Source organism: Ictidomys tridecemlineatus, chromosome 7, assembly GCF_052094955.1.
Source record: "Ictidomys tridecemlineatus isolate mIctTri1 chromosome 7, mIctTri1.hap1, whole genome shotgun sequence".
Lineage (NCBI taxonomy): Eukaryota > Metazoa > Chordata > Mammalia > Rodentia > Sciuridae > Ictidomys > Ictidomys tridecemlineatus.
Genome location: NC_135483.1, coordinates 24,301,109 through 24,325,908, shown reverse-complemented (window position 1 = coordinate 24,325,908; position 24,800 = coordinate 24,301,109).

Below are 24,800 nucleotides of genomic sequence, written 5' to 3'. Positions count from 1 at the left end.
CACACACACACATCCATACATTTGGTGAAATGTTTTTCAGTCTTAACAAAGGAGATTCTAATATTTGCAACAACATGGATGAACGTGGAGGTCATTAGTTATGTGAAATAAACCAGGCACAGTAAGATAAAAACTGTTTGATCTTACTCAGATGTGGAGTCTAAAGAAGTGGAATTCATAGAAGCATACAGTACCTTGATGATTACCTGACATAGGGGTGATGGAAATGGGTAAATAGATGTTATTCAAACTGTGCAGAGTGTAGGTTTTATAGGAAGAATAAATTTTAGAGATCTAATATGCAGCATGGTAACTATAGTTAATAATCCCATATTGTACACTTGAAATTCGCTTAGAGAGTAGATCTTAGGTGTACTTATTCTCCCCAAAAATAAAAGGTTAAAGAAAAAGAAAGTTTAAGTTACTTCAAATATATTTGGACAAAATGATGAAAGGAAATCCAATGAACCAATAGCACATAAAATGTAATCATATTAATAAACAAAATAATTTCTTACTTAACAGATTGATTTTCTTAAATCTGAACACATAAATGTTGGTGAAAGTCCAGAGCAAAACAAATGCTCAGAAACTGCCAGGAGAAACACCAGAATAATTATTAATGAAGAATAATTTCTGATACATAGTAAAAGAAATTTCTAATTAAGGTTTTATAACAGTATACACTTTGCTACAGATTCACAATCATTAAATAGGGAGCCTGGATTTGAATTCAGCTTGTGATTTTAATTTTCTCAGCTGTACCCCATAGAACTATGATAATAAATAATTCAGGAATATTCACTGTAAAATACAGTAAATTGCAAAATCATCAGTTATTAATTATTCAATAATTTTTGTTTACCAGAGTAAGAGATTACATAAGCACAGGTAGAATTACTTTTAATCGAAGCAATTCTCAGTTAACCAAAAAACACTCTGGTACACATAAGACTAACCAAATTTTTCTTGTTTAATATAATTAATTTTATTGTCTCTTAGACCTTGTATCATTTGAAATTGGACCATTTGACCTCTCCTTGATATTTTATATACTACACATTCTCTGGTCAGATGCTATTACTCCCTTATTCTGTCCTTTAATAAAGCTTAAATCTTTCTAATTCTTCTTATTTTGGGGATTAGTCTTCTTAAAAGTTATATAATTCTGATGACTGGCAGTGTGTGTATGTGTGTGTTGTACATATAAAATAAATAACTTGGTAAAACTTAAATCTCCCTTACCTTGCTTTTCATATTGACAGCACATCTACATTTCCTCCTTTACAGTTATTTATCATCATTGTCATACAGTATTTAGGTGAAGAAATTTAAGATCACAAGCTGAATTTGAATCCAGGTGCCCATTTAAATATTCTGACCCTTGAGCAAATATCTGGTAGAAATAACCCTTTCCTAGCTAAAGATGCATACATACGCAAATAGGCTAAGAAGAGATATGTCCCTTCATGACACATAGTTTCCTAGAAAGGTTTATGAGATTATTCTTTTCAGTGAATTGTTTCTGGTTTCAGCCACATCCTAGTTGCTGTGCCATGATCTTAACATCAAACTAAGAAATAACTAAAAGAGAAGACTCTAAAACTCTAATAGACCTACTTTTTTTTTTTAACAGGCATACTTTATATACCAGAAAATTAAGAGAGTCTGTGTGACACAAGGCAGGCACTTCCCTTATCACTAATTCATTCTAGGCACAGTTAGGAGAATTTAGATGAGTCTCTTAAGTCCAAAGAGTAGCAATAAACATTCATAAAAAATAATCTTGTTTTATATAAGGATAAGAACATTATCCAATACATTTCTTAAGGGTATTTTTTCATCATTAATATTTATTGTTTTATATTCCACTCAAAGTTAGCCATTTGTTGCTTCTAATTACATTATGTGATAGCTTTAGAAAACCTTTAAGAAGCCTGATAAGAACCTATGTTCATTGATTGTGTCATAACATATTTTCAGGTCATTGAAAACTATAGGCATGGCGTTAATCCACATGTCTTAAGACATTTTGTCATGTAAGTGCTATAATTAAAAGAAAATAGTAACATTTAATGTTAGATTATAAATATATGCATTATTTAATGTGTTTCAGAAAATTGGCAAAACAAGTCATGTCTATTTATAAATACTCACACATGCTCTTGATACAGTGGGGAAATAAACAAAATTACTAATTATGATCTATTGATTTGTAATTAATTAATTCAGGAACAAGTTATTCTGCCTTAGAAAATGAGCTAGAAGGTAACTCATTTTTAATGTGAATGCTTTGCCAAAGCAGAAAGTGCAAATTAGATTATTTAAATATTTTCCATGTATTAGAAAATATTGCTTTAATACTAAGTAGTAACTTCTTAATATAATTTGTTTTCATGTAGAGGATTACCACATATTGTTGATTTATACTTACATTAGAATATTCTAGTAAGTGTGGAAAGCATCATCATCCTATCCTATCTGCATGTCATGAATTTGGAAGTAAACTGACCTCTTCTAATATGAGATTGCTTCAGTGCCAGCAGGACTGTGTTCCCTGTGGTGAACATTTGGCTCATGACTTGTTTTCTGTGGATTCTTAGCAGGGTAGGAAGCAATGGGAACAGAACCAACCCAGCTGACAAGAAGCACATTTTATATAATTTGATATGCAGTGGAAAGATAAACTTCAGTTATTTTTTTCTGACATTAAATTTAATTATGTTATACAATTTAGAGAAAGTATTCTTCAGCCAAATCTTTGGTGATTACTAGTAAAATTTCTGAAGTCAGTAAGTGAAGGAAGAATAAATAAATTATTTGTCTACTTAGTAATTTTTTTAAAAAAATGACTAAATATACATTTCCATTGCAAAGTTCCAGTAGTCATTGAAAATAAACATATATTATGATGTCCAGTTTAGTAAAAAACTCCTGGGTGTATGCTTAGTTTTCTCTACACTAAACATGATATTTAAAAGTAATAATCATTAATAAGAAAGCAGGATAAATGCTCAAGCTATGGAATCAAACTGAATTTAGTATAAATCTTAGATCTGCTAATTCTTGAAGCTAGACATCACTCATCTGAAAAGAAATCAGCATTGTCAATATTAGCACCTTCTGGTTTTGTGAGATTCAAATGGGAGGATACATTTTTCAATACTTAGAATAGTGAAAAAAACATTAATAGCATTATTCTTAAATTTATTTTCAAATAGCAGCAGATTCAGAATAAAACAGTCATGTATTTATAGTGGATATTTGACCTCTAGCTGATATTTAAACTATAAATATATGAAGGAACACATGATTCCATCCATATATATGATAAATATATGATTCCATTCATATATATGATAAATATACATAATATATATATGTTAACAGTTACAGTAAAAGTGACATGCATTGGGCTAGGGTTATGGCTCAGTGGTAGAGTGCTTGCCTAGCACATGTGAGGCCCTGGGTTCAATCCTCAGCACCGCATAAAAATAAATAAATAAAATAAAGGCATTGTCTTCATATACAGCTACAAAGATTAATAATAAAACACATGTATTAATTGCTTCATTAATAAGCTAACAAGACAGTAGATAAAACTTAAAAATTTAATTTTAGGCCTTCAGATTTTTACCATATATTTTTAGGTTTTTTTACATATATAGTATATAATTTGTTAATGTACAATTTGAGACATTTGCATTTACATAGCATTAAAAGCTTTAGTAAGTATATATGTTGTGCTAAGTACTTATTTAAATCTGGGATTTTTCTTTGTTCTGGCCTACTAAGGGGCTTTTTTTAAGAAGGTTTATTTGTGGCTTACTTTAAGATGTATATTCAGTCTTGAACTCCTAAGTGTTCCTTCTTCTCTAAATTGATTTTGTAGAATTTGAAATATTTTCTCATAGAAATAACATTCTAAATATACTTTAGTTCTCATAATTAACCCTCAAAAACCAGATAATTAATGATATCACTAAATAATAATAATAATAATAATAATAATATTCATCTGTTTTGCTTACTGAGCAAAGGTGATATTAAAAAAAAAAAGAAACTTGTTCCTTTCCCTTTCTTTCTCACTGGTTCAACTGTAGAAAATAACTTCTCCTTTCTAGTCTCCTTCTTGTCTTTGACTTCATTTCTCTTTCCTATTTAAACTCTGTCTCTCTCTCCTAGTATCTTTGGAGAAGTTGGCAGTGAAGTAATACTCAGGCAGTGCCCTCATGCCTACCATACCAAACATACCATATGCTACAAAGTTCTTGAGTCTCTAAAATTATGTTTTTTATTTCAATCTAAGACCCAAACTCCCATTTCCACCAGACAGATTTAAAAATAGAAAGCTGTCTGTCCCTAATTAACATAAGGTAAAAAAATAACTTCCAGAACTATTTCCCCCTTAAAGGAGGACTCCTATTGATTTGATTGATTATTTATTAGTTTTTCAGAGACTATGGTCGAAGTATTGAGACTATGGCCAAGGAGTCCTGGAGGAGTAAATTTTTGACATCAGAGCATCATAAGGCAGCCCAGGATTTTTGAATATTTATTCCTTTGGGGGTGTCCCTAAACTCTTTCTAGTTTCTATGGATTTATTTACTGTGTTTAGGAGAGGGAGCAAAAGAAGTTGATTATTCAGAGGTATAGAGATTCTTTTGGGATCAAAGAAATATTTAGGGCAGTCATTCAGGGAAATGATTGTAGGACCCAAGAGCAGATGATTGTAGGAGAACAAGTAGCAGATGGCATTAATTTTCATCCTGACTGGTGGTTTGAGGAAAACCTATTTACATATAAAATGTGAACTTCTTTAGGGAATTCAGGTTCTTTCACAAGCAGTTATTAAATGATTATTTCACTTACTCATTCAGTAACTCGTTCAAAAATTATTATTTGTGTTCCTCCTTGTGTACTGTACACTGAGGACCCAGGGGTGATTGAAATACACACAGGTGGATTTTCACAGCCCTTAGAGTCCAAAGAGATGATAGATACCTCAAAGAGTTTTAAAAAATGAAATTATTATTCTTAGGTTTATATTTATAGGAACATGCAAACATAGTACAAAGAGTTCCCAAATTCCATACCTATTTTCTATTATTGACATTGTACACTAATATGATGCCTTTGTCACAATTAATAAACCAACATTATATGTTATTATTAGGTAAGGTCCATACTTGATCTTTAACTTTTACTGATCTTCTATTACCTGTCTGGGATTATATTGAGGATAGCATAGTACTTTAACTTTTTTATTTTTTATTTTTATTTTTATTTTTTTTATTGGTTGTTCAAAACCTTACAAAGCTCTTGACATATCATATTTCAAACATTAGTTTCAAGTGAGTTATGAACTCCCATTTTTACCCCAAATACAGATTGCAGAATCATATCGGTTACACATTCACATTTTTACATAATGCCATACTAGTGACTGTTGTATTCTGCTACCTTTCCTATCCTCTACTATCCCCCTCCCCCGCCATCTTCTCTTAGATGGAATAGAAAGATAGAAAGTACTTTAACTTTTGTGTCTAATTTTGCTCCAGTTGGCTTTGAGAATTTCTCATACTTAACTTGTTCTTGGTGATTGAGACAGCTTTGAGGATCATAGTCAACTGTTTTGTAGAATCTTCTCATTGATATTTGTGTGTGTGTGTGTGTGTGTGTGTGTGTGTGTGTGTTTTACCTAAGTAATTATTCTGGTGTAATGGGTCTTTGTAAACAAGACCATAGAAATAAAGTGCTCTTTTTCTGAATTTCTATGAAGGGAATGTACCATCAAAATGAATTCTTACTGATGTTAACCTTGATCCCTGGACTGAGGTAGTGTTTGTCAACTTTTTCCACTATAAAGTGCTGTTTTTCCCTGTACACAATTGTTCTCTTTAGAGAAAGTTGACTATAAACGTGTTTATAAAGTGAAAAGAGTGCTAACATGGGAAAGTTACAGGGTTTGGGGAAACAAACAAACAAACATGGAAGATGAAATACCATTGGCAATGGGAACTCCCCTCTTAAATAATCACACTTAACTGATATCTGAAAGATAGAGATTAATCAGGCAAAAACAAGTGTGGAAATAGACATATGGAAGTTCTATTATCTAAGGTAAACTTTAGCCCCAAATCTATCTAAATCATTTTGTTATATTTTATTTTTGTTGTTGTTGTTGTTAATTTTTACTGCTCTTTAGTATCTCATTTATGAATGGACAAAACACATTTTATTCTATTAAGGATGACTGTTTTTGTTATATCCAATTTTTATAAACAACACTGTCACATGCCCCTTGACACTCTGAACATGTAGGATTAATGAATCTTCATATTTACTCTTTGCCAATTTTTTAATTGCTTTATTTTTAAAAAAACTTGATAGTGGAATGTATCACAATTTTTATTATATAGAGAGAACACAGTTATTCATATCTCTATATAAAGTATGTTCACACCAATTCATGTCTTTATAAATAAGGAAATCAATAAATGTAATTCATCACATCAATATACTCAAAGATAAGAATTATATGATCATCTCAATAGATGCAGAAAAAGCATTTGACAAAATAGAGCACCCCTTCATGTTCAAAACACTAGAAAAAGTAGGGATAACAGGAAGATATCTCAACATCATAAAGGCTATCTACGCTAAGCCTCATTCTAAAAGGAGAAAAATTGAAGGCATTTCCTCTAAAAACTGGAACAAGACAGGGATGCCCTCTTCACCACTTCTATTTAACACAGTTCTTGAAACACTGGCCAGAGCAATTAGACAGATGAAACAAATTAAAGGGATACACATAAGGAAAGAATAACTTAAAATTAGCACTATTTGCTGACAATATGATTCTATACCTAGAAGACCCAAAAAGCTCCACAAAAAACTTCTAGAACTAGTTAACAAATTCAGCCAAGTAGCAGGTTATAAAATCAACACCCATATATCAAAGGCATTTTTGTATATCAGTGGTAAATCGCCTGAAAGGGAAATGAGGAAAACTACCCCATTTACAATAGCCTCAAAAAAATCATTTTATATTCTAAATAATTCTCATGCTGTTTACTTTGTATATAAATGAAATATGTACCATATGTTTGAATAAATAAATATTTGGATATTATATATTTGCTTTATACATTACATCTTCATACAATTTTTAATAACTTTTACATACTAAACTATTGAAAGCCCAATCAAGTTAATACACATTATTAGCCCATGTCTCTACTCAGTTCTATCTATTTTTCACAAATTTTCAAAGGCAGATATTAATCCTGTTGGTCTGAAAGAAAGGCCAACAGCTCTAAGGAAGAAAAACAATTCATGTGGTAAAAATGGGGTAGGTGGTGAGAGGAAGGAATGAACTCAATCCATTATTCTAATCTGTTTTCACTCCCTGTGTCTTAGTCCTTTCAGACTACTCTAACAAAATGCCATACATCACATATCTTATAAACAAAAATTTATTGTTCAAGTTCAAGGTCAAGGCACTAGTAGTAAATTTGGTGTCTGGTGAGATCCCTTTTCCTTATCCACAGAAAATTCTCACTGTGTCTTGAGAATGAAGAAAGGACAGTCAGTTCTCTGGAGCTTTTTTTAGGGGCAAGCATCTCATTCCTGAGGGCTTCTCCCAAAGGCTCTATTTTCTAACGCATCACTTTGGTGATTAGATTTCAATGCATGAATTTTGGGGGACACATGCATTTAGACCATAAGGAATATATAAATCAGACAGATGAATACTACTACACAAGGGATAAAACAAAGGGAGGATTAATAACGGTCAACACTACAACAAAGAAAAATTCATAATTGACAATATACACAACTGTTCAATTATTCAGGTGGTATACATTGAGAGCCTATTATGGGATAGGCAGAGCCTTATTTGTTGAAGTTAATCTGATGGGCATAATCAGGCATAACCTGTGGGACATTAATGATCTAAATACAAACTTACCTCATGACTCATGATGTGGTCTAGCCTTCCACTACTTGAATATCAATGTAGACAAAAATCAATAAGGCTAAACAGGGTCACTTCTCACGTATCTTTGAAGGATATATCATTTGAAAGCATAAAGAAGGGCTTGTGTAGAGAAGAAATAGTAATGGGATATGGCCTGTTTTCTTTTTGTTTTTGCAGTACTAGTCATAGAATCCATGGGCTGTTTCCTCAAGAAATTCATGGTGAAGCAGGTTCACTGTGCACTGGTTACCAACTTGTGTAAATCTAGTGAGGTATAATGCTCATGAACACAGCAAGTCACATGAAGTGAGTTTATTACTCACAAATATGCATCAAGTGACAAAGAAGCCTAAATTCACTGCAAATTTTCAACCTCAGGGAAGTCGCCTGGGTGGATGGAGTCTCATCTGTGCATGCCCTGCTTGCAGCATAGCTGAAGGACCTAGAAAGTAGCCACCCTGGGTCTTACACAACAACTAACATGATTTGTTGGGCACAAGTATTAAAGCATGTCCTGTTTCTTGGCAATTCTGGAACAGAGCTTGAGCTGTTCTGATTAGTTCCTCCCTATCAGGATATTCCTTTCCAGCATATTCTATACCTAATATTGAGAACTGCAAGCAATAAAAAACAGGATAATTACACTGGTCCAAAACCACAAGGATACTCTCTTGTACTCACTCTCTAAAAATACTCAGCATTAGTTGGGCAGACATAGAGTATGGAAGATTAAAAGAGATAGAAATCATCACAGATCTAAAATCATAAATATTTCTGGGGTCTCCAGCTACAAAATTGGCATTTTGAACAAGTTCCCCAGATGTTCAATAAATTGTGACCTGTTTTAGACTGGATCCAAGATGTATCAGTAGTAATAAATAAATAAAATTGGAAAGAGAATGGTAAGAGTAGAAAAGTAGAGGAGAGTTTATTATTCATTATTGATAATTTCATTCACAGCTTCCAAATATATAAGGAATAGCCTCAAAATTAATGTAATAGTTAATATGCTTATGGCTCCTACGATGGTATAAGTGCATATTAAATCACAGTGTTTTTTTATTAATCATTAGAAAAATGAAGATATTGAAGTTCAGTGTACAAAGGCAAAGTATGCTGGGAAATGGTAGAGAAAAGAACTTCAAGATGTATATAAACTTTATTGTCTGAAACTTTAAGTGCAAACCGCTGAATTAGAAATTAAAGTATATACATTCTTTATTGAAAACTTAAAATATAATGCTTTTAAAGCTGGTGTCAACATGAAACCCTTAGTGGGCCAACAGTTAGTATGTGATTATCCAAGGAAACTTCTATTTATTCAATAATTTACTTATTCTTCATAATCAGGTTTCCACCTTTACCAAGGTCTTTTTTTCCTAAAACTCAGACTTTACTGAGCAAATTGGCTAAGGATTTTGAAATAGTGTGCCATATTCCCACAGCTTAGCCAGTGTCATGACTCTTGCTTTGTTCTTCCTCTTTCACTTTATTTTTCCCTTCAGAGGATCTGATCCAGGGCACCCTTTCTGTCTTCCAAATGAGAACTCTTGCCCCTTGCCTGGAGATTTGGTCTCAGCTGTTTATTTAAGAACATTCTTAACTTTTGTCAGGATAAAAAAAAATTACTGGATTCTGATTCTGAATCAATTCCAGGCTGCTCTCAACTGATGTTCTTATCCTTTCAACAAGCAATTATTAGTATTAACTGTGGCAGGTTCTGAGCTTAGTGCTAAAAATGAAGACATCTAATTAAGAGCTGTACCTAGAAGAATAATTTAACTTTGATAAACCTCATATTCCTCATCAGCAAAACAGAGATAATAATGCCACATTGTAGAGTTTAGTGAGAATTACACAAAATAATAAATGTAATGTGAACAACTCAGTATGTAATACTAATAGGAGATCAAGAATTAACAAGGACTGCCACATGTTTACAATTCCAGTAACTCGGAAGGCTGAGAAAGGAGGATTGTGAGTTTAAAATCAGCCTCAGCAAAAGCCAGATACTAAGCAACTCAGCAAGATCCTGTCTCTGTATAAAATACAAAATAGGACTGGGGATGTGTCTCAGTGGCCGAGTGCCCCTGATTTTAGTATCCTGGTATCCCTTCCCCACCCCCCCAAAAAAGAAAAAGAAAAACAGAATTAACAGAAGCTATTAGTAATAGTAAAAAGTAAATGATTAGAGATTTGGAGTTCCCATGAAAGTCGTGTTAAGCTCTAACCAATCTGTTCTTATATCCTATTTCTTTGTCTTAAAAACTCATTCAGAACTCACGCTAATGCCTCACTTGATTATTTGATCAAACATCTGGGATTCAAGTCAAATTTAAGATTATATCTATATGACAAAACTGTAACATTTTCAATCATTATTATCCACATGGCTCAAGGACAATCTATTTAGAATTAGCAGAGGTAGAAGTGTATGTTGACAAGGCAGATTCCTCTACCCACCCTGGAACTTCAGGTGAAATCTCTCTCAGACTGGAAAAACTTAGGAAATTTTATCAGGATTGTGCTGATGCTCTGTGAGATTCTGTTTTGCATGTCTCCCCATGTGTGTGGCAATTGCCTCAAACAAGGATTCACAAAACTGAAAAATGATTAGCAGAGATGCAAATAGAAGCTGTGCTTGTAGTGCCATTTTCCCAACTCCATGATACTTTCCAAGAGACAAGTTACTTTTGGTAGAGTTGTCTGAAGGTAGTTACATTTTAACTTTTTAGCAATATTACCACATAGATCCTGAGTGTTCCTTCTGAATTTCTTCATTCTGGACTGAACCAGGAATAGAATGAAGGGCATGAGGCACTTTCCTTAGATGAAAGATACAAAGGAGCACCAGAAAATCTCATATTTTAACATGATATTTTTAAAAATAATGCAACAAATCTATGATGAGAAAAATATCAAACTTGTAGGTAAAGACATGGCCAGTATTACTTACTTTTCCTTTTGAATTTATTCTTACATAGCTTGACATTGTACTAATTCTAATAATGCATATTAATTAAATTTTTCAGTTACTATAGGGACATGTTAATACAAAGGCAGTCTCCTGATATGCCATATTAGTTATAACTAAGAACAGAAAAAGAGAACAAAAATATGAATCTTGGAAACAATTTGTATATATATATAGAGAGAGAGAGAACTTTATGACAGAATAGGTTCTGATTTCAGTGTACAAATGATGGTAAATATTGTATTTTAGAAAATAATGTGTGTTCAAAGGGATCCTTAGGTTGTACCATGAATTAAAATGGACTTTACACAAATTAAAGACTTCAGTTAAAAGGTAAGGCTAAAAAATAAATAAAAGCGTGATTTTATTTTTTATTGGACCAGTTTAAGAGAAAGATTAAACACATGGAAATAAATCTACAAAATACACAGAAATAAATGAATCTAACAAAAACATTTTTCTTGTATTGAGACTTGAACCCTGGGGCACTAACCACTGAGAAACATGACAGTCCTTTTTACATTTTATTTTGAAACAGGCTCTTGCTAAGATGCTGAAGCTGGTCTTGAACTTGCAATCTTTCTGCCTCTAGGCCTCCCAGGTCACTGGGATTAGAGGCATGTGCCACCACACCCGACTTAATAATTATTATTTTTCAAATAGTTTAATAAAGATGGGGAAGAAAAAACAGAAAAGAAACATATTTGTAATAATTTCAAGTAACATAGTACAGTTTATTCTCAATATTTCCTGTGATATAATCTGTCGTCACCCTGAAAACTGAATTAACAAATTCTGAAATACTACTCCTAGGGAAAATTCTGGATTAGTTCCTGTAAGCTTCTGCTCACAGTATTGTCAACAACTGATGAAAACAAGGGTTGCTTTATGTACCTTACTGTTTAATGACAACTTGTTTAATTCATATGGTTGATTCATTAACATTAAGTCATCACCAATACCACTAGAACTTGAGCCTGATCAAAGTTGTTTAAACACATGCACTTTCTCTGTCAGGCACATCACATTAATCTTGCATTTAGTAACACTAGACAGCCCTTCAGCACTTTGTTTATTGAGCATTTTGAGCAGTGAATTCACCAAGAGGAAACACAAACATGTGAAAAACATAGCAGTAAATCAACCATGAAAAGGACATTGAAGTATAAGATCTCAAACAGGAGGCCAGCAAATTTCCCTCTTCTGCCCCATCTGGGATAGTGCATGTTCCAAGAGCAACTCAAATATTTTGCTGCTTCATTTGTGTCTGCTAATGAATACAAAAGCAGTACAATATTGGTTTTAGGGTTACAAATTAATTTAGGCAAGTAAGCAAGTTTGAAATCATAGAATCTGCAAATACTTGTGCAAATAACAAATAAAGATCAAATGGATTAGTATTTGTAGTATATAAAATATTCCCTTTGAACTAATTTTAAAAAGTAAAACTCTAGTAAATGTGTGCAAAACATACAAAAATTTGACAAAGAGAAAAAAACATTAACCATGAAATATGACTAAACTCATTAATGATCAAGAAATTGATAGTCAGAAGCATGATTTGATATTCTTTCAGAATGATTATATTGAAACATTACAAAGCTAAGAGTAAATAATAGTGGAAAGGATATATAGCATAATATCAATACAATAATTTTACTATTGGTAATATGCATTGACATAAACACCTCTTAGTAAAATTGAATATTTTCTATAACAAGCAACTCGCAACCAAGATATATGACAATAAACAAGTTTTTGAGTATATGCATCAAGGATCAGATACAAGAATAGTTAAACCAGTATTCAGATAATAGTAAAATTCTGAAGACATCACAAATGTCCATCAACATTGGAGTGTATAAATAAATTATGCTTTCTTCATATGAAGGAATACAAGACAAAGTACAGCAGGAATAATGATGAACTAATTCATAAACATGAGTAGATATCAAAAATAAAGTAATAAAATCAAGTTAAGGAAGAATACATATAAATGAATTAAGTCAAGTATTTTTGTAAAATAGATAAAAGAATAATTTGGGAGTGACTAATAGAAGCTTTAGATACGAATGATAGAGTGAAATATTAATAGCATGAGATTTCTACAAGAGCCTATACTATGATGATAACATCCTGTTTCTTAGCTGAATATAGAGTTGATAAGTAGATTTCATTCTACTAGTATCCTAAGCAGTAAGTTTCACACTTTTTTGTGCTTATAATATATATCAAAATGAATTCAGTAAAAAAATGAAATTATCTGAGAAATAAGAACATGACTCACCTCTTTAATTTATAGAAAGTTTTAAATCTTGTTGATTATTTTTCTCAATAAAACTGATATTGATGATAATAAAACCTATATATGGAAGTACTAGGGAATGAAATGAATCAAATTATGTTGTGTTCACTTAGAAATATGCTGCAATGAATTCCACTATTATGCCTAATTATAATACACCAATAAAAATATGAAAATACTTAACATATTTTTATAAAAGCTATATGCATATGAAAATAGAATAGATGTTTTAGATAAACTCTGTAAAGAAATACAGTAATCAGTTCCCCATTATTAGAAGAAACTGCTTTGCATTATTTTTTTTTAAAACAAGCAACTGAACAACATTCTCAGACTAGATCCCCTCAGTTTAAAACTGTAAAAATGTGCTTCCACATTATTCTTCATTTAAATATGAACCAGAAGATCCGGTGTCATGAATACCAAATAAAGTTTAGTTGTGCAAGCTCAGTCTAACTCCTGCTACATTTCTTCCATACTTTAGTCTCAGCTTCTTCTGATTAGCCAAGTTTCATTCTTAGAAAAATCTACCCTTGTTTCACATTAAATTAAAACTCTTACAGTGAAAGCAAAACACAAAGGAGATAAAATGTTTGTAAGCTCAGAAAAATCAATTCAGTAGCCTCTTTGCTAAACAAATTTATAAATTATTATATCCTTTATTGAGTTCATAAGTAAAATCCATATGGACCATAGTCAATGATGACTAGTATATAAATAATAAATATTATCTGTAGTGAAAAGAATCCATAATCAGGCATATTTATCCAACTTTTGGATAAATGATAAATGCTAAAATAACAAATAAATGCTAGAAAGTGTGGACATTATTTATTCTATAACAGTTCCTTAGGAAAAAAATATGTATTTTACATTACTAGCTTTCATAACTAATGCAAGCCATTATTACATGGCATAGTTGGAAATTCAACATAAAACAGTTGTAGTTTTTTTTGTTTTGTTTTTAGTTGTTGATAGACCTTTCTTTTTATTTATTTATATGTGGTGCTGAGAATCGAGCCCAGTGCCTCACACATGCCAAGCAAGTGTGCTACCACTGAGCCACAGCCCCAGCACAGATTTTTAGTTTTTAAGTCCATGCTTGAACTGGGGGGGGGGAATAATTTCTTTGGTGAGCAGAGGCTATCCAGAGTTATTATAAATAAGTTAAATGAGCTATAGACTCAGTTCAGTGAGTTATAGACTCAGTGATTGCCTTTTAAGGTATGTTTCAATCCTTGGAGGCCCAAAAGATTTATTTTAATTGGCCATACCAATCATTTCAGTTTTAATTGTTAAATTATGTTAGAGGGATATGAACAAAGTGAATGATAACATTAATTTTTGCTACAGAAAGCAAGTTGAGTAATTTTTTTCAAAAATGTACATACTACATTTCTAAAAAATCATTGTGTGATTTCTTAGTCTTTATTTAATGAGTAAAGAAGTGTACTGATTCAAAAGGTTATTTAAAGAGTGAAAATTCCATTTATCATTGTTTTAACTTATAAAGAGGTTCACCAATCTTACGTTCTATATAGTTTGCTTAAGTCCTTGAATTATGTAATACTCCAATGAAGAAAATAATCCAACTTTACCCAGAGTGCCATCTAATGGCACCATTATCTCAAATTAAACAGTCTAAAAAATGCTGCTTTGCATAACTGATTTCAACTTCAAAGAAATAAAATAATATTAGATACTATTTTGTTTTTTATACAGTATTCAGATAAAGTTAAAGAAGAACAACTACATTAAAAATAAGTGACAGAAATATTTAAAAGCACTTTGTATAGTAGGATATTGCCAAGCTGTGGATTTCTGTGATAGTATAGAAGTGAGCGCATTTGTGTGTATGAATGTGAACAGAAATTTCAAGTTGAAAAGCACAGGCAAGTTATGATAGACCTACATAGTAATTAGAGAGGAAACAAGATAGAGAAAACAAATATTCTATTAATACTATGGCAGTTCTAATTGTAATTTAGTCTTTATCATTAATTAACTGTAAAACCTTTGGGAAATATCTGACTTGGCTTATCTGTGTCCTTGTGTACAATTATGATAATGATATTTTCTCTAACCTATTTTAGGGTTATTATAATAAAATAAAAGGAAAACAGTTTTCAAAAGAGTGTTATATAAATATAAAAGATTATTGTCAGATCAAAACATAAGAAAGTTACAGGGAAGTAATTAACCCATTGTACAGGGAACTTGAGACATTTAGTGTTTATGACATGTTACACCAAACTGTCTTTTAGAAACAGACCATACCTGGGCACAGGCTGTGGATAAGTGGTAGAGTACTTGCCTAGCATGTGTGAGGCACTGGGTTTGATCCTCTGTACCACATAAAAATAAAGAAATAAAATTAAGATATTCTGTCCATCTACAACTACAAAAAAAATTAGGTGTGGGGGGGAAATAGATCATAACTTGGGCTACAAGTGCTTTTTTTTGCATTTCTTCCATTTTTAGGTATATTTGTTTATCTAGCTTTGTCATTCCTACAGTGTACCTTCATGGATACTAATCGTATCAGTATTAGTTGATATGTGTTCAAATTTAATATTATTTTATGAGAAATTAACTATTCTTGGCTTTAACAACATAACCCATGGTATAAAATTTTAAATAGACATGAAACTCTTGCTTTTTTCCTTCACTTTTTAAAAATTCTAAACTAGGTTTTATAAGAGAAATGAATAAATTATATCACAATATATCAATTATTTGTAAACATATTTTAATATAGTTTGATGTTAATATTTTTAAATGTAAATATTTGTGTATCATATAATGCAAATAGTTTAATAAGTATTCATTTTTGCTGGACTCTCAGTTATCGATTTAAATCAGGGTACAAAATTCAGGCAGTCATTGACTAAGATAAATAAATCTAACCAAGAAACAACATTATCATCCATATTTTTAACATTTTGGTTTGATTTAAGAGCTATTCTGATTTTTCCAATATATATTTATAACTTCATAAAAATAAGAGAAGTCTCGAAAATAAGAATGACTACTCTTCTATGTCTCTGTGCCTATAAGGATGTTAGTCTAATTGTTCTTAAGAACAATCTTGGTTGATATTCACTAAAACATTGGTTGTATTCTTAACTGTATTTTAATAAACTTTTAGAAACTATAACTTACAATTTTTGTTTTAGGATTTTCAGTCTTATTTAAGAAAAAATGGCAAATAAGAAACTATCTTCAAGCATAATAAACTATTTAAGAAATCTAAACAAATACTTATTTTTAAGCTTGAAAATATGTATTCAAATCTATATGCCTAATTTCCTGAACCAATAATTGGGACACATTCTTTGGGAAAGGATTTTTTTTTCTTATGTGAAGTAAAACATGACAAGAACAATTCAATAATTCTACTTTCATTTTCCACAGGAAATTATCTCAATAAATAAATTAACGACCATGAAGATCCAAGGTGAAATATAGATTTTTTTCCATATTTCCTAAAAGATAACTTTATCAGAAACTGTCTATGGGTTTACTCTAGTCTTAACCAACTATCTAATAATTATTTTGTAGTTAATACTCTAAGATAAAGTAGTTCCAAAGATGTTTAATAGCAAAAGATTTATGCATAGTGTATAAAAGTAATAATATATCCATCTTATTTATATAATGATAATAAAAATGGAAAATCAATTTTCCATATGCAAAAAGTTATGCTCAGTAATATTAGAGCATTTTTCCAAGACTGAGTGATGATACAGATGGTAGCTAGTATATAGAAATATATCACAATTTGAAAAGTATTTAAGTTAGAATGAAAATTACCTGGATAACAAGAATTCATATAGACATATATGTATAAAGAAAATTTAGAAAAGGTGTAACAGAAGAAAAGCACAATAGAGAGGCAGAGATGCAATTCAAAAGTGAGGAAATACCATCTGAAATGCAGGAAATGAATAACTAGATTGTAGATCAAGCACCATTGCATAAGGTAGCTAAGACACAATGTTCAGCATGCATAAATTCTGAGAACTCTGCTTTTATGATGGTAGGTAATGGAAAGGCCACTGCTTTATGATGATTCATAGAGCATTTTACAATGATAGAGTGGAAGAGTAGCTTAGCAATCCACCTCTTTTCACTAAGGAATTAATAAAAGGAGAAATGACACTGAGAAGTCAACTGTTCCCCCATCACTTAGAAGGCCCACACATAAACTACTCTAGACAGAATTATTTGGCCCTGGAAATGGAAATAAAAATATGTAGTTTGATAAATATGGGCAATCTCATCTGACTTTTGGAGCAGAAACTTTTTTTTTTTTTTGCTTTTGTCCTTTTCCAAGTTTGAATGTCATAACAAATTAACATTACAACCAAAAGAGTAATGGAATGTAGGTACTTTAAAATGTGATTCATTTTAAAGGTAAAATTTTAAAAGGTAAAAATCATCCAACTAATTTATATCAAATTATTCCTTGAATAAACAACTTCCCTATCAATTGTGTACAGTGAACCATTTTTTTATAAAAAAAGAACATTATAGAATAATGATAATATTACCCTTACCAATAGTCCCTCAAAATGACAATCTATATCAGAAGAAATGAACGAAAGAAAAGAATAATATAAAAACTGATGAATTAAAGTTAATATACAGTTTTCCCCAAATAATAGAACATTATTAGAAAAGTACTTGTCTTGATAGCAGAAGGTCTAAAATATTGTAGTGGCTATTTTAGTAATTAGAAGATTGTCACTGGAAATATTAGTTTAATTGGACAGAATGACCTTGTCTATAAATTAGTGTAACTGACTATGTATTTGTTCCTTAAGAAAAAAACTCTAATATGATTTGTATATGTAGTAGTGATTTTAGAGAGATTGGTATTACCAAAATTGCACTGAAAGAATGAGGAAAGAATTCATGTGTTAAATCTGAGCATTTTTGATTCATTGAAACCCCTGAAGTAAACTAATGAACATTAAACATGGAAACCAGAGTTTCAAGCAAGGACATATTAGCATGTGGATAAGAAAATATTACAATTCATGTTTCTAAAGTGTAAGTTAAAAGGTGTATCTTAATGTGAAGATAATTTGTGTTTGGTTATTTTTCATCCTCTAAAAAAAAATGGAATACAACATTGAAGTGAAACTCAAGAATATAGAGTGAAAAATCTTGCCCAGGTAACTGACACCTGTTGGTCTTGGTGATGAGGGAAGAAAAAAATGTCAGAAGTCTCTCCACTATTCATTAGTAAGTGGTTTATGATCAATATAAAAAATGGGATGAATGTCTGTTGTTGATCACTCAGATCATTAACTTTCTCACTGGCAGGAGTAAGTGACAAAACAGAGATCAAAAACATATTTCTATCTTATGTAAATAAAAGACATGGGGATAAAGGAGTTCTTACAGTTGAACTTAAAGACCATACAAATTCATCCTGTTCTATCAGCCTAATGAGTGCATTATGTGAAGATATGCATAAAGACTGATATACTAAAATGAACTTAAATGATCAATTATTGTGGGTTTTTTAAATTTCAGGAATAGCAGATGATTAAATAATTAAAATGAGAACCAAAAGAAAAGTAGAAATACATGGGATAAAATATGATGGCGAAGAAAAGGTATAATGGATGCAGAAGATCAGGAATAAAAGATAGTCCATTATTTCATGGACATAGGCCCTATTTTTTAATCTGTGATAATTTTTGTACTATAATAATAGTATGAAAATCATGGGGCATGCTTTTATCCTCTGGCCAAGATGGAGTAAATTAGAATATGATTTATATTTCTGCCTGGAATAACTTTTTTGAAAAGCTATTAAATTATGTATATTATTGTTTATAATTCAGTGAATTTAAGAAAATGAACAAATATGCTCCCTGAGAATGATAAAGAATGACATTGCTCAAGCTCACTGCATAGGAAGAATGATTAGGAATTAGGGCAAGGATAAAGAAAGATCACATAGGAAGAGCCTAAAGACTCTTTGAATTAAAGAAATAGAGCTCAATGTAGAAGAGGGACAAAAGGACTCAAGTTTGCAGTCAGAGTATCCAAGTGTGAGAACACATCAGAAGGTTCTCCTTGAGTCTCAGACAAGGCAGAATTCTACAAAAGCCACCTGTTGTCAAATGAATAATCACACAAAAAGACTAGAGAATAATTCCCATAGATGTTACAAACTAGATTCTATTTCTTTTTACCAGGACCTGAAGTGGAAATCCTCCTGTACAGAGCTTTGGATATAGTACTAAAAGTATTTTGCCTTAATGAAGGGGAACATAAAATTAGATTCAGGTGAAACAATTTTCTTGTTCTATTTAACAAGCATCAAATTGTTATCAAGTTATTTAGACAAAAATAAAAAAAAACTCAATAATACTTTTAAGAATATAAATAACTGCATCCCAAAGAAGATAAAGTTTACAATATCTAGCATTAAAATTACTAACATAAAAGTAATTATTGCAAAAGACACAGATAATAAGGTAAAAGAATCAATAAAATCTATCACAGAAATGACACAGAAACTATCCAATGATAAACAGGAAAAAAGATGGAAAAAAATAACTCATAAATAGTTTTGTCTTGACTTCATTTAGTATCATATAAATTGGGTTGGAACACCAAAGGAGGTGGAGTTAAAAAAATAAAAGATACACTTGAAGAAATAATGGCCAATATTTTTTTCATATATTATGAAAATTATAAGCCCATAAGGCAAAAAACAAAGATCCATATGAACAAGATGCACACCACAGTCTTATCTAGGCATATAAAAACTAATGCTTAAAACCAGTGTAAAAAGAAAAAGCAGCTAGAAGAAAGAGTTACATAATGCACAGAAGAACAAAGAGAAGTATAACAGAATTTTTATTGTAAAAAAATATGAATAAGAAGTTTATAAATTATATAAAGGTCTGAAGAAAAAAATAACCTAGAATTTATACTCAGTGAAAATAATATTATAAATGTTAAAGTCATATACTTCTGGTTTTAAAAAGTTGCAAAAACTTCATCACCAGATGAATTACATTAGAATTAATAAAGGACGAATATAAAGCAGGAAGAAAGTAATTCCAGAGGGATATACCAAATTATACCAAATAGTAAAGAACACAAAAAGTAGCAAATGCTACTAAGTCAGAAGCTCAGAGGATCACAGAAAGAAATATAAACTGTGATAAGAAAATCTAACTTTTAAAAATAACATATAATAACCATAGTAAAAGATTGGATAAAAGGCATTCATTTAAGTTACTCTGTGTTATAGTTTGGATATGAGGTGTCCTCTAAAAGGTCCTGTGTGATTACATGAGATGAAATGATTGGATTGTGAGAGATTGGATTGTAACCTCATCTGTCCATCCTAGTTGGAATGAATTAACTGGGTGGTAACTGTAGGCAGAAGGGGTATGTGGTTGGGGTAGGTAGGTGACTGGTGGCATGCCCTGAAAAAATTCAACTTCCCTGGTTCCCTTTTCCTTTTCTCTCTCTGCTTCCTGGCTACCATGAGCAGAGCACTTCTCCACCAGTGCTGTCCACCATGATGTTCTTCCTCCTCCTGGGATCAGAACAGTGGAGTCAGCCCACCATGGTCTAAACCTCTGAAACGGAGTCAAAATAAAATTTTCCTCCTCTAAGTTGTCCTTGTTGGGAATTTTCATCAAAGTGACAAAAAGCTAAGCAACATACTCTGGAAACAAGACTAAAGACAAAAGAACTTCACATAAATACTAGAATCTATTTGATAAAGTTGCTTACCAGAGAAGTACAAATTAACAATTTTTGTACTGTTGTACACATACACTGAAATTGAACAGTAATATAAATGAATAGAGAATGATGGGAGCCATGTTTGTCCTTGGTAGCATAGTAATATATAGATAAGTTAGAAGAGGAAGCTAGATGATTCATATGGTAGTAGATTATAGTTGGAAACATCACTATGAACTCAGCTTTAGTCGAGTATAGACATAGATGTTAACTATGGAGATATTTATAACTACATGTATCTCCACATGTTAATAAATATTTACATGTTATTGTTCTGACAGGACTAAGAAGCAGTAATACCTCAGTCAGCAAGGAACAACACATAGCATCTAGATCTTGATGTCTACTATTATTTTCCAATAAAAGGAACTAGGGCCTTTTGGAGTGATGGCTGATTCCAGAAATAAGGTCAAAAATATAGAAGGTGATCTAAAGGAGCATCTTGTAGTGATGGTAGTCAATATGTACAGTTTTAAATCTTGGTAATAGTATATATGGTTGATAATGATGACATAAAAAATAACTCTTTACTTTTTGGTTTCTTTCTCTGAAAAAACTAAAAATCACAATAATGATAGAAAAACAAACAAATATCATATAAAAATTCAAAATAGGATATTTAACAAGATATTTGAATACTTTATGAGCGGAACAGAATATACAGCAGAGAAAAAATAAAATCATGTAAATAAAAGGACTTTCATAATGTTTAATCAATATTTCCTTGTTAATTTAAACAAATGTACAATGTTGATAATAGGAGAAACTGTGTGATTTATATGGGAATTCTGCTAGTTTTGCAATTTTTTCTGTATGTGTGTAAGTATTCTAAAAGTGAAGATTTTTAAATACAAAAATAGAATATTTACAATAGCATAAAACATTTTGTGCCTAGAAATAAATGACACAAAATATACAAATTTCTATAATGAAATTGGTGAGAAATATTAAGGAAGATATAAAGGAATGAAGACATATGCTATTGTCACATATGAAAGACTCAATATTTACACAGAAAAAAAGTAAAATTAATCTGTTCAATTCTAGGCAAAATTCTGGATTTTGTTCTTTTTAAAGAATTTAACAAGCTGATTCTAAAATTCACATGGGAATGTAAGAATTTAGAAAAGACAAAATAATTTTGAAAACTAACAATTACAGAACACTCTTTATCTGACATATACAATTATTATTAAGCCAACCTAGTGGAGAGATTGAGCTGCCTGAATAATGACAATGGAATAGAAAAGACAGCCTAGAAACAAATCTCTATTTAAATTTGATAAAGGTATAAAGATTATTCAGTGGTAAAACTAATCACTTCAGTGGGACATGCTGGAATCTAAAGTGAAAAATAAAAGGAAGCTCATATTAATCGCCAGCCTCAACAATAATGATTATATAACTAAATGATAATCCTTAAAAATACAGAATATCTAGAAAAATTATAGAAGAAAGTTCTTTGTCTCCTGAATTAGGCAGAGTTTGCAAATATACTACTAAAAGCATAACTCTGAAAGAAACAAGAGACAGCAAACTAGATTTTATAAAATGTAAGATCTTTTTCTCATAAAAGAGCATTGTTAAGAAAAAACAAAACCAACCAGAGAATAGGTGGAATATTTACAAATATTTAAAAATTGCATACAATCTGTGGAAATACTGTGTATCACAGTCCATAACTCAAAAAAAAATAAAAGTAAGCATGGAAATTCAAATCCTTTAAACAGAATGGTCTCAGATATCAAGGAGTTCAAAACAGACAAATACACAAGGGATTAGTACCCCTTCTTTTAATTTTCTACTCCAAAAACATGTAATTAGTTTAGAAGGCATATATCAACTGTCAATAATATTCAAAACATTTATACATATGTATCTTATAACTAACATGAAGTTCTTTCATTTGTATTTGATTAGTCTAGATGCAGTGGCTATTAAATCACGTTACTACAGTTACCAAGTGTTTGACTGGCAAATTAGAGTAGTCTAGGACATTTGAAATACCGATACACCCTGAGTTACAGAGTTCATCACAGGAGTCAAACATTCATCCAGTTACTAATTTAGGATTTTTCAATTTTGTGGACCTACTATAGGTTTAAGATGTGCAGAAAGAGTTGTCACTAAATTTGTTCTCAGTTAACCATGAAGAAATAAGTTACCAGTAGTTGCCATTTGTTTCATTATGCATAAAGCATTCTTCCTTAATGCAAAGAGTTCTGGGGCACTCAGACCTACATGTCAATTTACTTTATTTAGTGTGCACCTAATATCTTCTGAGATTTGTACTGGCTGAACTGAAAAAAAAAAAAAAAAGAAGAAAGACCTTTCAATGAGATCCAGTCATTAAATGAATGTATCAAAAGCAAATATAGAAAAGGAAGGTAATTTCAATCAGGTTTTTATTAGCTTTTGTAAATTATAATTTAAAACCATGTGCAATATAAAAGTATAGAGCATAAGCTCTACCTATGTATGAATATAATAATTTATGAATATTAAGTTGGTCCTTCTTTGAATCTTTAAAGGGATTTATTAATACATAATGTATGACCAGTAGTTTTTTTTATTTATATATAGTTTATATATAAATAAAATACATAATTAAATATACATATATAATTTGAAATTACTAAATGCATACCTTATGATTTATGGGTAAATAAAAGATGATTATTTATTCCATCTAGTAATGAGTGGTCCTAAAGGGAGGGTGTGCAGTATCTTCTAGAAGGAGAATCTACTGATTATATTATCGTTTGTCAAAGGGGAGACAAGGTTCCTATAACCCAGGGATAAACAATGAAAACAAACCTATTCTGTGATGTATTACTGTGATAAAACTGATGTACTGCAGTCCTAGTGAAAGCTTTATGTTTTCTCTTCAATTAAAAACATATTTGAGCATACACATAATCTACCATATGGATGAACCTGAATTCCATGAACAAAGATAGATTTGCTAGCTGATATATTTATAGATTTGTGTTAAACTTTGAATTCACTCATGAAGCTCCTTCCACATTGTAGAGTTTTGGGGAATTATTCGAGTGATTCCACTGACAAAGGACGACAAAGTAGAGAGCTTAAATTTCTGATGGAGCTGAACTTTGTTACCATTACGATAAGATTTAGTGGCATATTAAATTGCTGAATTGGCATTCTGGACTTATATAGAATGACATAATCAAATTTATAGATCGTAAACTATTAGTAGATTTATTTCTCTTGTCTTTAATTTTGTGAGAACAGAGACTTTATGCTTCTTTCACATAAGCAATATTACGAGTTATACCAATTATTTTTAAGTTGAAATAATAGTGCCAGCTCCTAAGTTTACCATTATAACTAATTATTGGCTTCTGAAACAAAACACAATGCATAAATGCAGGAGTATAAAGATGTAATCAAAACACTGACAGATAATCAATGGCATAGATCTGAACAAAATGATTTGATTCCAAAGCAAGTCCAAAGATTATGGTAGTCTCTAAATTTGAGCTTTAAACCACAAATTTATTTGAGAAACTTTTTCTGAAGAACATGTTTGAAAATAGGTGGCCCACTGTAGTTGGAGGGATACATTTCTCATAGTCTGCTTTTACTACGAGTATCCAAACTGTTCCCTAGAACCATTTAGTGCATTTTGCTTTTATCATAAGCTAATTTGATAAATGTGTGATTTCATTTAAAAAACTATTTCAAAGCATAACCTTTCTTTACATGACAAGTGGTTAAGTGAGTTTGTA